This window comes from Triturus cristatus, chromosome 7 (assembly GCF_964204655.1).
Source record: "Triturus cristatus chromosome 7, aTriCri1.1, whole genome shotgun sequence".
NCBI lineage: Eukaryota > Metazoa > Chordata > Amphibia > Caudata > Salamandridae > Triturus > Triturus cristatus.
The window spans coordinates 32,566,669-32,578,874 of NC_140590.1; the positions used below are offsets into that span (position 1 = coordinate 32,566,669).

At 52.9% G+C, this 12,206-nt stretch overlaps 1 protein-coding gene across 2 annotated transcripts in view; it reads right to left on the reverse strand.

Annotated features, from left to right (window-relative positions):
- LOC146808739 (cell adhesion molecule CEACAM6-like) overlaps nt 1-11,771 on the reverse strand; it is a 668,079-nt gene extending 656,308 nt beyond the window's left edge. Inside the window, exon 1 of one of the 2 annotated variants that reach the window (XM_085615553.1) lies at nt 11,578-11,771. The gene's annotated coding sequence lies outside the window, so the exon portion shown is untranslated. The remainder of the gene's footprint in view (nt 1-11,577) is intronic. The other variant, XM_085615554.1, reaches the window with a different exon arrangement.
- Nucleotides 11,772-12,206: the final 435 nt, after the last annotated feature.

The window sequence follows — 12,206 nt, forward strand, 5'->3', positions numbered from 1 at the left end:
GGTCTTCACTCTCTACTGGCGTCCAGGTACTGTCATCTTCTTCCTCCTCCTCTGAATCTTCAGGGCTCCCCACAGACCCACCACCCTCCAGGTGTAAGGCCCGGGCCCTTTCTTCCTCACTGAGCTCAAGAACCCATTGACCCTCTGGCCCTACGAACAGGTGGTCCCTAAGTTCGTACAGGGTGTCTGACTCTCTCACCCTTATACCTCTCTCTCTACAGGCCCTTTCCAACTCCCGCCTACTGTACCCAAACAGATCACAGGGCTCAAAAGCAGGCTCCATTCTGGCGGACGTTCTGGTGAAAGGATTACACAGGGAACCTAGGGGTCTGAGCTTAACAGGAGCACACAATTCACAAAAAGGGTTCAGCAAGCTCTCTATCCCAGAGAACTCACACTCACTTGCCTAGTGCCACACACCATTCATCCACACACAACCCTCCCCTCAGACTGGTAAGGCAGTTTCTACCACCCCTGATTCCTCAACCTGACCACAAGTGACACAGGTACCAAACTCCGGGCGGAGGGCGGGGGACAAATGTACAGGACACTATTACGCTGCCACCACTGGATCCCACCCTTACTGGTAAATCCAGAAACACATTTCCACAGAAATGATACTTAAGAACAATTTTGCACAATAATCCCTATACCATGTGACTATCTAAAAGCAGAGTTTTGTGGTGCAGCCAGTTGCTGCTGCGGTACAGCGCAAACGCAAGTCCAAATCCCACCGCTGATCACCAATGTTAGAAATGGGATTTCTGGTTGGCTAGGGCTTGCGCCAAAGCCAGGCAGAAACCACCACTCTAGTCAGGGCAAGGAAGTTACACGCCAAAGATAACCCCTGCTCACCCCCTTGGTAGCTTGGCACGAGCAGTCAGGCTTATCTCTGAGGCGATGTGTAAAGCGTTTGCGCGCTCACCCAGCAACAACACCCAAGGCCCACCACAAAGGAAACTCCACTCAAGGTATTATATAAAAATAGCCTTTGTATTACCAAAACACATTAGATAAAAACACACACTCTACAATGTGCCAACAGGCACGGGCAGAATTTACAAGGGATTATATGTAGAGGGGACAGGGCCACATGGACCACTGTCAGGAATTAGCACTTTGTAGAATAGCACTTAGAACATAAGAATAATACTTTAGAACATAGCACACAACCAGTAACTACTGGTAACAGGTAAGTACCACCTACGCAACCCTAACCACCTTAGGAAAATGTCACGCAGGGAACTAGGACCTCACTAGCACCACCTGTACTAGGAGTAAACAAACAACCACCTAAGTATCACAATACCTGTAGGGGTAAACGCACATTACACATGATGCATCACATTCAGAGGTGTAGGGAAGGAAAACACATGATGCATAAAATACATTCAGCGGTGTAAAACAAGGCACATGACGCATAAAAACACATTCAGAGGTGCAGGGAAACACAATTGCGCAAGAACTCACATAAGCCACCACCTGTGGCAGTCCCTAGGCCAACTGGCCTTGTCGGGGCTAGGACGCCCTGCGTCCCAGCAAAGTCAGGGGCAAGACTGCGCAGGAGGCGCAGTCCAAAACTCAGAGTCAGGGCGCGACTGCGCACGCCGTCAGGGCAAAGCGCCACGGGCCCCAACCTAAACGTTGCAGCTGCCCACTAAGTGCTGGGCAGCTGGGAAAATCCTTGGGCACCACGGTGCCTTTGGAGCCTTCTCTGGGCTCTGAAATGCCCCACGATAATGGGGGAGCCTCGTGGGCTCTACACAAATGGTGGGGCCTCGTTGGAGCCTCTCAGGCTCTATAAACCAATCGTGGCCCCGGAGTCCCTCTGGACTTTAAACAGATAATGTCCCCCGTTGGAGTCCCTCTGGACTCTTTAACAAATCTGCCCCCGCGTTGGAGCAACCTGGCGCTCTTGCACAGTGTTGCCCCCAAAAAGAAGTAACCACTGGCAGGAGGGGGGGGGGGGCGGCCACCCCCTCTAACAACGGCCCCACGGAGCCCTCCTCACAGGGCTCCCACAGTGCTTGGGGAGGGCTAACACGGTCCCCCCTTCAGGCCCCACTCACCGGGACTTGGACGGCAGCTCTGGTCACGGTGGGAGGCCCTCTGCTCCCCTCCGGCCTTTCTCTTCGCCGTCGGGGCTTTCTCTCGCTGGCAAGGGAGCCCCGTGCAGTCAGGCGCGGTCCTTCGCTGGGTCCGACGTGCCTCTTAACCCAGGCTGCCGCGGTGAATCCCAAGGTTCCCTCTTGGCGATGGCTATCCCAGGAGCGCGGGGTAGGCTCCCGTCCGCTTCCTGGATCTTCCGAGTCAGTCCCCGCCCCCGTTCAGGGCTTTCCAGACAGCTTCCGGGTCAACGCGGGCAGCGTGGCTGCCCGGGAAGCTTTGGTGCCGGCAACACGGGGTAGGCTCCCGTTCCTCAAACCAAATTATAAGCCGGGTGGGCACCCGCCAACGAGCGCCGCAATGCGGGGTGGGCTCCCACTTTAGACCCGGCAGGAGCGGGGGAATCCCTACGTCGGGGTTCCCTCGCAGATCGTCGTAGCGCCGCGCTGCCGGTCACACGGCAGGCGCTACTCAGCAAAATAGGTACAGCGCTCCCCAGGCGCTTCGAAGCAGGCACTGGTGAAGTCTCCAGATGCAGGGGGGCCACAAGCAAAGCGCCCCTAGCGCTATGTGCAACAAAGCAAAAGCGCTCTCAGCGCCAAACACCAACAAAAGCTCCCAGGCGCTTTAGGGACACTAACAAGCGCAAAGTCCAGCAAAGTCCCTAGGAAGGTAGGCAGGGGGGCAAGGCTGGGCCAGGGGCCAGCTCACTGGGCCCTCCAGGCAGGAAGGCAGTCCTAAGTGGCGGTTCCTCCTGGCCTCCAGCAGCAGCAGCCCGCCCTCAGATAGGATCCTGGAAGAGAACAGTTTCTGTGGGGACACAGCCCCATTTTTATACAGTAAAACCCTTTGTTCTGGGTTCAGGGTGAGGGGGAAAACCAGTCGCAGCTGGTTGGGGAGCACCCTTGATGTGCTCAGCCCCTCACTCTATTCACTGGCAGGGCTAGGGTCGTCAGTCGCAACACAGGGGGCGGAGCCAGCATTGTGTGGGGAAAGCCCTGCCCTATTCAGGTCCAAGGTGCACTCCTCCCCAGCCATCAGCATGCTAATCTCACACTCACCACTGGGGCAGACCCAACCAGACTCCTGGAGCCAGGCTCACAAGCCAGCTCCAGCCAATCACACGCCAGACACCTTTTACACTAATATGCCAAATCCTAAAAGTGGCACTTCCGCACATGACATAATCACGCATCATACATCATTGCGAAGCATTCGATCACACAAGTCCGCACATACCAAACTCGAGCCTGCACACCCCACGCATCAGGAACTACCAGGGACACATACATTCCCCATGCATTCCTATGGGAGGGCAGGCCTATCTCACCACATGCACTCAGAGGGCGCACGCACTTTACCCTGGGACACAGGGAAAGTGCGCAGAAACCAAAAACCACTATCACCAAGTCACCAATAAAAGCAAAAAAGTTCAGGGGTGAACCTGCCAGAAGGGCCAAGTCCAACACAACCCCCTTCCAGCCAAATCGCAGGGCAGACCAATCACCACCGTGATGGACTTCCCTGCTTGGGGCGATAGAACACGGACGCGGGCCCGCAACTGCAGGGACACCCTCCGGTTCTACGCCACGGTGAACCCATGGAATTCCTTCTAAACCCACTGTCTGGACAAACTGGGCTACCCCACTGGTACTCCCAAGCTGTCCGCGGCCAAGATCAGGCCCTAGGCCACCCAGGTGCCACCGGTCCTTGCCTAACCACAGAGTGGGGGGTAGTAACCCCTGGCACATAGCGGCCATTCTCCACTCTTCCTGTCTGCAAGACAGGACTAGACTGCCACTGGTTCTCCAGCCTAGGGTCTACACCCTCAGGTGGACCAGGAGTCTCAGGGAAGGCTCTCCTCCCCCTACCTCTTCTCCTAGGGTTCCTCCTCCTCTGGCGAGGGGTACACCTAGAACGCCATTCCAACCCAGGGTTTAACCCCTCAGGTTGTACCGGGGCCAGAGGTGGGCTCTCCCACCCTCTGCACCCCCTTCCAGTGCCCTGCTCCCTACCAACTGGGGCGGCACCTCTGGAAGAAGAACCGGTCGGGACGCTGGTTACAGACGTCCCACCCTTCAGGTCAGGCTGATCCTGAACCTGGCCTTCCAACCTCCGGCCTAGAACCTTTGGTGGAATAATCGCCTGGCACTCCAGGACTTTGGGGGATTTACGCTCCATTCCCCTGAGGCTAACAAGCGACACATACGCCGTGTGACTGTCTGTCTGGCGCGGATCTCCTGTCCCCTGTCCATCTGACAGTGCGCAGAGATCCCCCAGAACAGTAGTGGTGTCACCCTGGTCACTACACGGGTTCCTAGCCCAACTTGGTAGTCCCTGACCCACTGGCTCTTCCACTGGGCAACTCATCCCCCAATCACTCCTCACGCTGGACTCCTGTACCCTCCCTACCGGAGCTGTACTGCCAGCCTCTAGAACCACAGGAGCCCTGGTTACAGGTGCTCCAGGTCCTCTACTCACTAAGAGATCTTCCTCAAGTGGAGTAACAGGACAGCCTAGGTCCCCATCTTGGTGTTCCCTCATGAAACCATCCATGTCCTGAGGCAGGGTTTCGTACGTCTGGGGACCCTCAGTCACACACTTACTCCCGCTCCACTGAGCCAGGCCGTAAGCCCCTACACCCTCCTCGCTATCCTGGGACCTAGCTGGGCTACACTGAGCCTCTTCCACCACGCTGGGCTGGAAGATACCTGACCCACTACTTTTGGAGTCACTCCCTAATGACTCTAGAGAACCTCTAGCACTTTCCCAGCGCTCTGCTTCCTCTGCAAGCTCCCAAGGACAAAAAGAGTCGTACCTCTGCAGGTGTTGGCGCACCCCTGGAGAACAACTACTGAGCATCTGCTCTTTGATAATCATTTTGATCACTGCCTTCAAATCCTCTTTCGGGTTAACCATCAGCCACTCCACCAGTGCATCCTGACAGTCATCCACAAACTCCTCCCAAGACTGGTGAGCCAGTTTCCTACTGCCCCTGAATTTCAACCTATACTCCTCCTCTTGGGAAACAGGTACCATACCCGGGGAACTGGGAGTGGGACTTCTCGCACGGGACTCTATATAACTGTCCCCACTGGACTCAACCCTCCCTGGGGAGCCCAGAAAATAAAACTGTGCGCAGGGGATAGTCTACCCTCCAGAGCTACTTTGCCTCTGGTGGAGGCCCTCTCAGCCTCTTCTATCCTCTCCTGCGCCAAGACCCTCTCAGTCTCTAGCTGTTGCTTTTTGACCTCCAGCTGCGCCATAGCCTGGGCATGCTCTAACCTGAGCTTTTCTAACGCCAGCTGGTGCTCCCTTTCTTTCCTCCTATCTTCCCACTCCTCTGGGGACAGGGAAAGGGATGAGGCGCTGCTTCCTACGCTGGACCCAGCAAGGGACTCCCTACCTATGGGGTCTTCACTCCCTACTGGCGTCCAGGTACTGTCATCATCTTCCTCCTCCTCTGAATCTTCAGGGCTCCCCACAGACACACCACCCTCCAGGTGTGAGGCCCGGGCCCTTTCTTCCTCACTGAGCTCAAGAACCCATTGACCCTCTGGCCCTACGAACAGGTGGTCCCTAAGTTCGTACAGGGTGTCTGACTCTCTCACCCTTATACCTCTCTCTCTACAGGCCCTTTCCAACTCCCGCCTACTGTACCAAAACAGATCACAGGGCTCAAAAGCAGGCTCCATTCTGGCGGACGTTCTGGTGAAAGGATTACACAGGGAACCTAGGGGTCTGAGCTTAACAGGAGCACACAATTCACAAAAAGGGTTCAGCAAGCTCTCTATCCCAGAGAACTCACACTCACTTGCCTAGTGCCACACACCATTCATCCACACACAACCCTCCCCTCAGACTGGTAAGGCAGTTTCTACCACCCCTGATTCCTCAACCTGACCACAAGTGACACAGGTACCAAACTCTGGGCGCAGGGCGGGGGACAAATGTACAGGACACTATTACGCTGCCACCACTGGATCCCACCCTTACTGGTAAATCCAGAAACACATTTCCACAGAAATGATACTTAAGAACAATTTTGCACAATAATCCCTATACCATGTGACTATCTAAATGCAGAGTTTTGTGGTGCAGCCAGTTGCTGCTGCGGTACAGCGCAAACGCAAGTCCAAATCCCACCGCTGATCACCAATGTTAGAAATGGGATTTCTGGTTGGCTAGGGCTTGCGCCAAAGCCAGGCAGAAACCACCACTCTAGTCAGGGCAAGGAAGTTACACGCCAAAGATAACCCCTGCTCACCCCCTTGGTAGCTTGGCACGAGCAGTCAGGCTTATCTCTGAGGCGATGTGTAAAGCGTTTGCGCGCGCACCCAGCAACAACACCCAAGGCCCACCACAAAGGAAACTCCACACAAGGTATTATATAAAAATAGCCTTTGTATTACCAAAACACATTAGATAAAAACACACACTCTACAATGTGCCAACAGGCACGGGCAGAATTTACAAGGGATTATATGTACAGGGGACAGGGCCACATGGACCACTGTCAGGAATTAGCACTTTGTAGAATAGCACTTAGAACATAGGAATAATACTTTAGAACATAGCACACAACCAGTAACTACTGGTAACAGGTAAGTACCACCTACGCAACCCTAACCACCTTAGGAAAATGTCACGCAGGGAACTAGGACCTCACTAGCACCACCTGTACTAGGAGTAAACAAACAACCACCTAAGTATCACAATACCTGTAGGGGTAAACGCACATTACACATGATGCATCACATTCAGAGGTGTAGGGAAGGAAAACACATGATGCATAAAATACATTCAGCGGTGTAAAACAAGGCACATGACGCATAAAAACACATTCAGAGGTGCAGGGAAACACAATTGCGCAAGAACTCACATAAGCCACCACCTGTGGCAGTCCCTAGGCCAACTGGCCTTGTCGGGGCTAGGACGCCCTGCGTCCCAGCAAAGTCAGGGGCAAGACTGCGCAGGAGGCGCAGTCCAAAACTCAGAGTCAGGGCGCGACTGCGCACGCCGTCAGGGCAAAGCGCCACGGGCCCCAACCTAAACGTTGCAGCTGCCCACTAAGTGCTGGGCAGCTGGGAAAATCCTTGGGCACCACGGTGCCTTTGGAGCCTTCTCTGGGCTCTGAAATGCCCCACGATAATGGGGGAGCCTCGTGGGCTCTACACAAATGGTGGGGCCTCGTTGGAGCCTCTCAGGCTCTATTAACCAATCGTGGCCCCGGAGTCCCTCTGGACTTTAAACAGATAATGTCCCCCGTTGGAGTCCCTCTGGACTCTTTAACAAATCTGCCCCCGCGTTGGAGCAACCTGGCGCTCTTGCACAGTGTTGCCCCCAAAAAGAAGTAACCACTGGCAGGAGGGGGGGGGCGGCCACCCCCTCTAACAACGACCCCACGGAGCCCTCCCCACCGGGCTCCCACAGTGCTTGGGGAGGGCTAACACGGTCCCCCCTTCAGGCCCCACTCACCGGGACTTGGACGGCAGCTCCGGTCACGGTGGGAGGCCCTCTGCTCCCCTCCGGCCTTTCTCTTCGCCGTCGGGGCTTTCTCTCGCTGGCAAGGGAGCCCCGTGCAGTCAGGCGCGGTCCTTCGCTGGGTCCGACGTGCCTCTTAACCCAGGCTGCCGCGGTGAATCCCAAGGTTCCCTCTTGACGATGGCTATCCCAGGAGCGCGGGGTAGGCTCCCGTCCGCTTCCTGGATCTTCCGAGTCAGTCCCCGCCCCCGTTCAGGGCTTTCCAGACAGCTTCAGGGTCAACGCGGGCAGCGCGGCTGCCCGGGAAGCTTTGGTGCAGGCAACACGGGGTAGGCTCCCGTTCCTCAAACCAACATATAAGCGGGGTGGGCACCCGCCAACGAGCGCTGCAATGCGGGGTGGGCTCCCGCTTTAGACCCGGCAGGAGCGGGGGAATCCCTACGTCGGGGTTCCCTCGCAGATCGTCGTAGCGCCGCGCTGCCGGTCACACGGCAGGCGCTACTCAGCAAAATAGGTACAGCGCTCCCCAGGCGCTTCGAAGCAGGCACTGGTGAAGTCTCCAGATGCAGGGGGGCCACAAGCAAAGCGCCCCTAGCGCTATGTGCAACAAAGCAAAAGCGCTCTCAGCGCCAAACACCAACAAAAGCTCCCAGGCGCTTTAGGGACACTAACAAGCGCAAAGTCCAGCAAAGTCCCTAGGAAGGTAGGCAGGGGGGCAAGGCTGGGCCAGGGGCCAGCTCACTGGGCCCTCCAGGCAGGAAGGCAGTCCTAAGTGGCGGTTCCTCCTGGCCTCCAGCAGCAGCAGCCCGCCCTCAGATAGGATCCTGGAAGAGAACAGTTTCTGTGGGGACACAGCCCCATTTTTATACAGTAAAACCATTTGTTCTGGGTTCAGGGTGAGGGGGAAAACCAGTCGCAGCTGGTTGGGGAGCACCCTTGATGTGCTCAGCCCCTCACTCTATTCACTGGCAGGGCTAGGGTCGTCAGTCGCAACACAGGGGCGGAGCCAGCATTGTGTGGGGAAAGCCCTGCCCTATTCAGGTCCAAGGTGCACTCCTCCCCAGCCATCAGCATGCTAATCTCACACTCACCACTGGGGCAGACCCAACCAGACTCCTGGAGCCAGGCTCACCAGCCAGCTCCAGCCAATCACACGCCAGACACCTTTTACACTACTATGCCAACTCCTAAAAGTGGCACTTCCGCACATGACATAATCACGCATCATACATCATTGCGAAGCATTCGATCACATGAGTCCGCACATACCAAACTCGAGCCTGCACACCCCACGCATCAGGAACTACCAGGGACACATACATTCCCCATGCATTCCTATGGGAGGGCAGGCCTCTCTCACCACATGCACTCAGAGGGCGCACGCACTTTACCCTGGGACACAGGGAAAGTGCGCAGAAACCAAAAAAACTCTATCACCAAGTCACCAATAAAAGCAAAAAAGTTCAGGGGTGAACCTGCCAGAAGGGCCAAGTCCAACACTGTCCTTTCAGCTTTGTGAGATTGGCTCTGTTCTGTGCCCATCTTTCAGCTGTGTGAGAGTGGCTCTGTTCTTTAACCTGTTCTTTCATCTGTGTGAGAGTGGCTCTGTTCTTTAACCTGTTCTTTCAGCTGGTTGAGAGTGTGATGGAGCAAGGTCTTGTAAGAGAGTGGAGAAGTGTGGCTCAGGGGTTAGAGGCGGCAGACCCGGAAGCTGAGATCGGTCCTCGACCAGGGTTCAATTCCTCGCCTCGTCGGGTCTTGGGCTAAAAATTCCACGGACTCAATAATTCTTGCCCCGGTGCCTCCTCGACTCACGGGTTCACACTCTGCGACTCTGGGCAATAGCTTGCTTAATCTCCACAATGGCCCCTTGCGGCGGGATGCCTGACTTTCACCTTGTGGATACCCTGCTATCTCACAGGGGAATACCAGGACGGGTTCACTAAGCAAGCGCCGGGAAACCCACAGCGGGTAGCTGTGCGCTATATAAGCTCAACTACATTTACATTTACATTTGCTTGGATGCAATCCTCTCAAATAACGTGTAACACTGTAATCAACTGTCTGTAAATACTAAGATTGCATTATACACAATATACTGTATCTAGGGGAAGCCTACCTATGTGTGTTACTAACCAGTAACCCCAGTGTCACTAAAAATGGCTGCCAAAATGCGGGAATTTCACTGCGTCTACTGCATCTACATAGTATGATGTATTCTATGCTTGGAGGGAAACTTTTGCAGCTGCGCACTAGCTTTCAACATGGCCGCTTGAAACCCACATTATAATGTGCATGTTTTGCTTAAACTAAACCTTGTGGTTCAACTAAAATGCTAATGCGAAAGATTAAAATAAGTAAATGTGGATAGAGTAGAGATAAGTGGTATACAGTGCATTCATTTATTTCTGTATTCTAACATGTCTTTTTCTGACTTTATTATTAGTTTGTATTCGGGCCTCAGAGGGTGACTGAAATCCCTACCCCATCTGACCTATGCACAAGCGCACTCAACCCTGCCCGGAATTATGATGACACCGTTGAAACCCAGCCAAGGCCACACCTGCAAGAATCTCATGAGAACTTAACCCATTGACCCGGACAGAGAAAACAAAAATTAAAATGTATATAAAATGTATTGATCATAATGTGAAATGTGGGTGGGAATAAAGCTTTGGGAAAGTAAGGTAATGGGCAGGAACATAGAACAATGAAATGCTAAGAAAATGTATTACATCAAGTATGGCGTGAAGACCTCTCCCATTGCCCTGTTCAATCAGAATTAGGGGTTTTCACAATACTGAAACATTTGAGGGTGGAACATAGAATAGTATAACAGAGGTAGTCTGGATAGTTAGACTCACGGAGATGCTGCAGATGCCACGCCGTAGGGCATGCTGAAAGACCACACAAGAGACCAAGAACAAATCGAGTGCTGAAGAATCCAATCATCAGGAAGGGATTTTGTGAAAGAATTTCGAGGAGGCACATTCTAGAAGGGGATCGAGGAGAATAGTGCCAGAGAGGGGTGCAACGCAGGCGTTGCACTTAGAAGAGGTCACCTATCCTGTCCTGAACCTGTCCGTTTTTTCTGGGTCTCCTAACCTGTCCTGGAGACTTCATCTGACTCCTTGACCCGGAGTTAGTCTTCACAGCATTTTAGGTAAATATACCTCTGTGTAGTATGTCCTTGTACTGCTCTCAGTTTCTCCCATTCCAGGTACTGTCATCATTATAACTGTGACTGAGATTTATATTGAAATTTCTAATTCTCTTCTTGAAGAAACGGTGATGGTAATGAGATTGGTGTTTTGACTCACAAAAAATTATTGACTACATAAAGGTTTTAAAACTTCTTGAGTCTGTGGTTATGGAAGAATAAAGACGTTAATGTTATTCCTACCTACTCATTCAGCCACTAGATTCATTGACCAGAGGAAATTCAATTTGATGAAGAGGTTGGGTTGGTAAGAATTCATAGAGATAATCATAATGTCGCAGGTATATGAAAATTGATCCCAGCGGTACTACTAGCTTAGGTATGAATGTTTATCGGCCCAAGGTGAGTATATTTTGTGAGTGAATGACCCGAGCTGGTAACCCGCTGCATCAAGTGGCTCTATCTTTATCCTGTCCTTTCAGCTGTGTGTGAGTGACTCTGCTCTTTAAACTGTTCTTTTAGTTGTCTGAGAGTGCCCCTGTTACCTATCCTGCCCTTTCTGCTGTCTGAGTGTGGCTCTGTTCTTTAACCTGTCCTTTCGTTGTATGAGAGTGGCTCTGTTACCTATCCTGTCCTTTCAGATTTCTGCGAGTGGCTGTGTTCTTTATCCTGTCCTTTCAGCTGTGGGAGAGTGGCTCTGTTCTTTATCTTTTCCTTCAGCTGTCTGAGACTGGCTCTGTTTCAGATGCTGCCCTTTCAGCTGTCTGAGAGTGGCTTCGTTCTTTAACCTGTTCTTTCAGCTGTCTGAGAGTGGCTCTGTCACTCACCAGGTCACTTTTCCCTCCTCCGAGCTGAGGGCGCCTCTGTCGTGGATGAAGATGTCTCTTTCTCTGCTCAGAATCCACCGACTCTGCTTTGAATCCTCTCCAGGGGGATTGTTTCCGCTTCCCTGCCACAGAATAATCCTTATTCAGGTGTAAAGAGCTGCGAGCTGGACACTCCCTCCCTGGCACCAGCCTCTGAGCTCTGAATAAAACTCTGGCCATTTATGAAACTTAACTTCCTTGTTCTCTGGCCAATACCAGAGCAGGCAGTAACGGGAGGGGGTGAGGGGGTGAGGGAGTTTGACAAAGATATCTGGCATTCAACCCGAGCTCGCAGAAAGGGAAGAGCAATGTCCAGTTATTAAAACAGGTAAAACCAACTAAGGTAAAATCAAAGGCTTTCCACACTTGAACAGCTGTTGCATGTTTGAGTAATGCATTACTTTCCAGCACACTATCCTTTTGTTGCTGAAGCTCGAGGCATCTGTGAAAACAAGCACTGGCAAAGCCAATAGGTTTTGTCTTGGCCAGCCTGCATATTCTTTTGTATGAGATGTACCAGAAATGGTTGGATATCGTTTCTTCACTGTATCTATAGTTAAATGTTTATGCAATGTAGTTCTTGATATCCC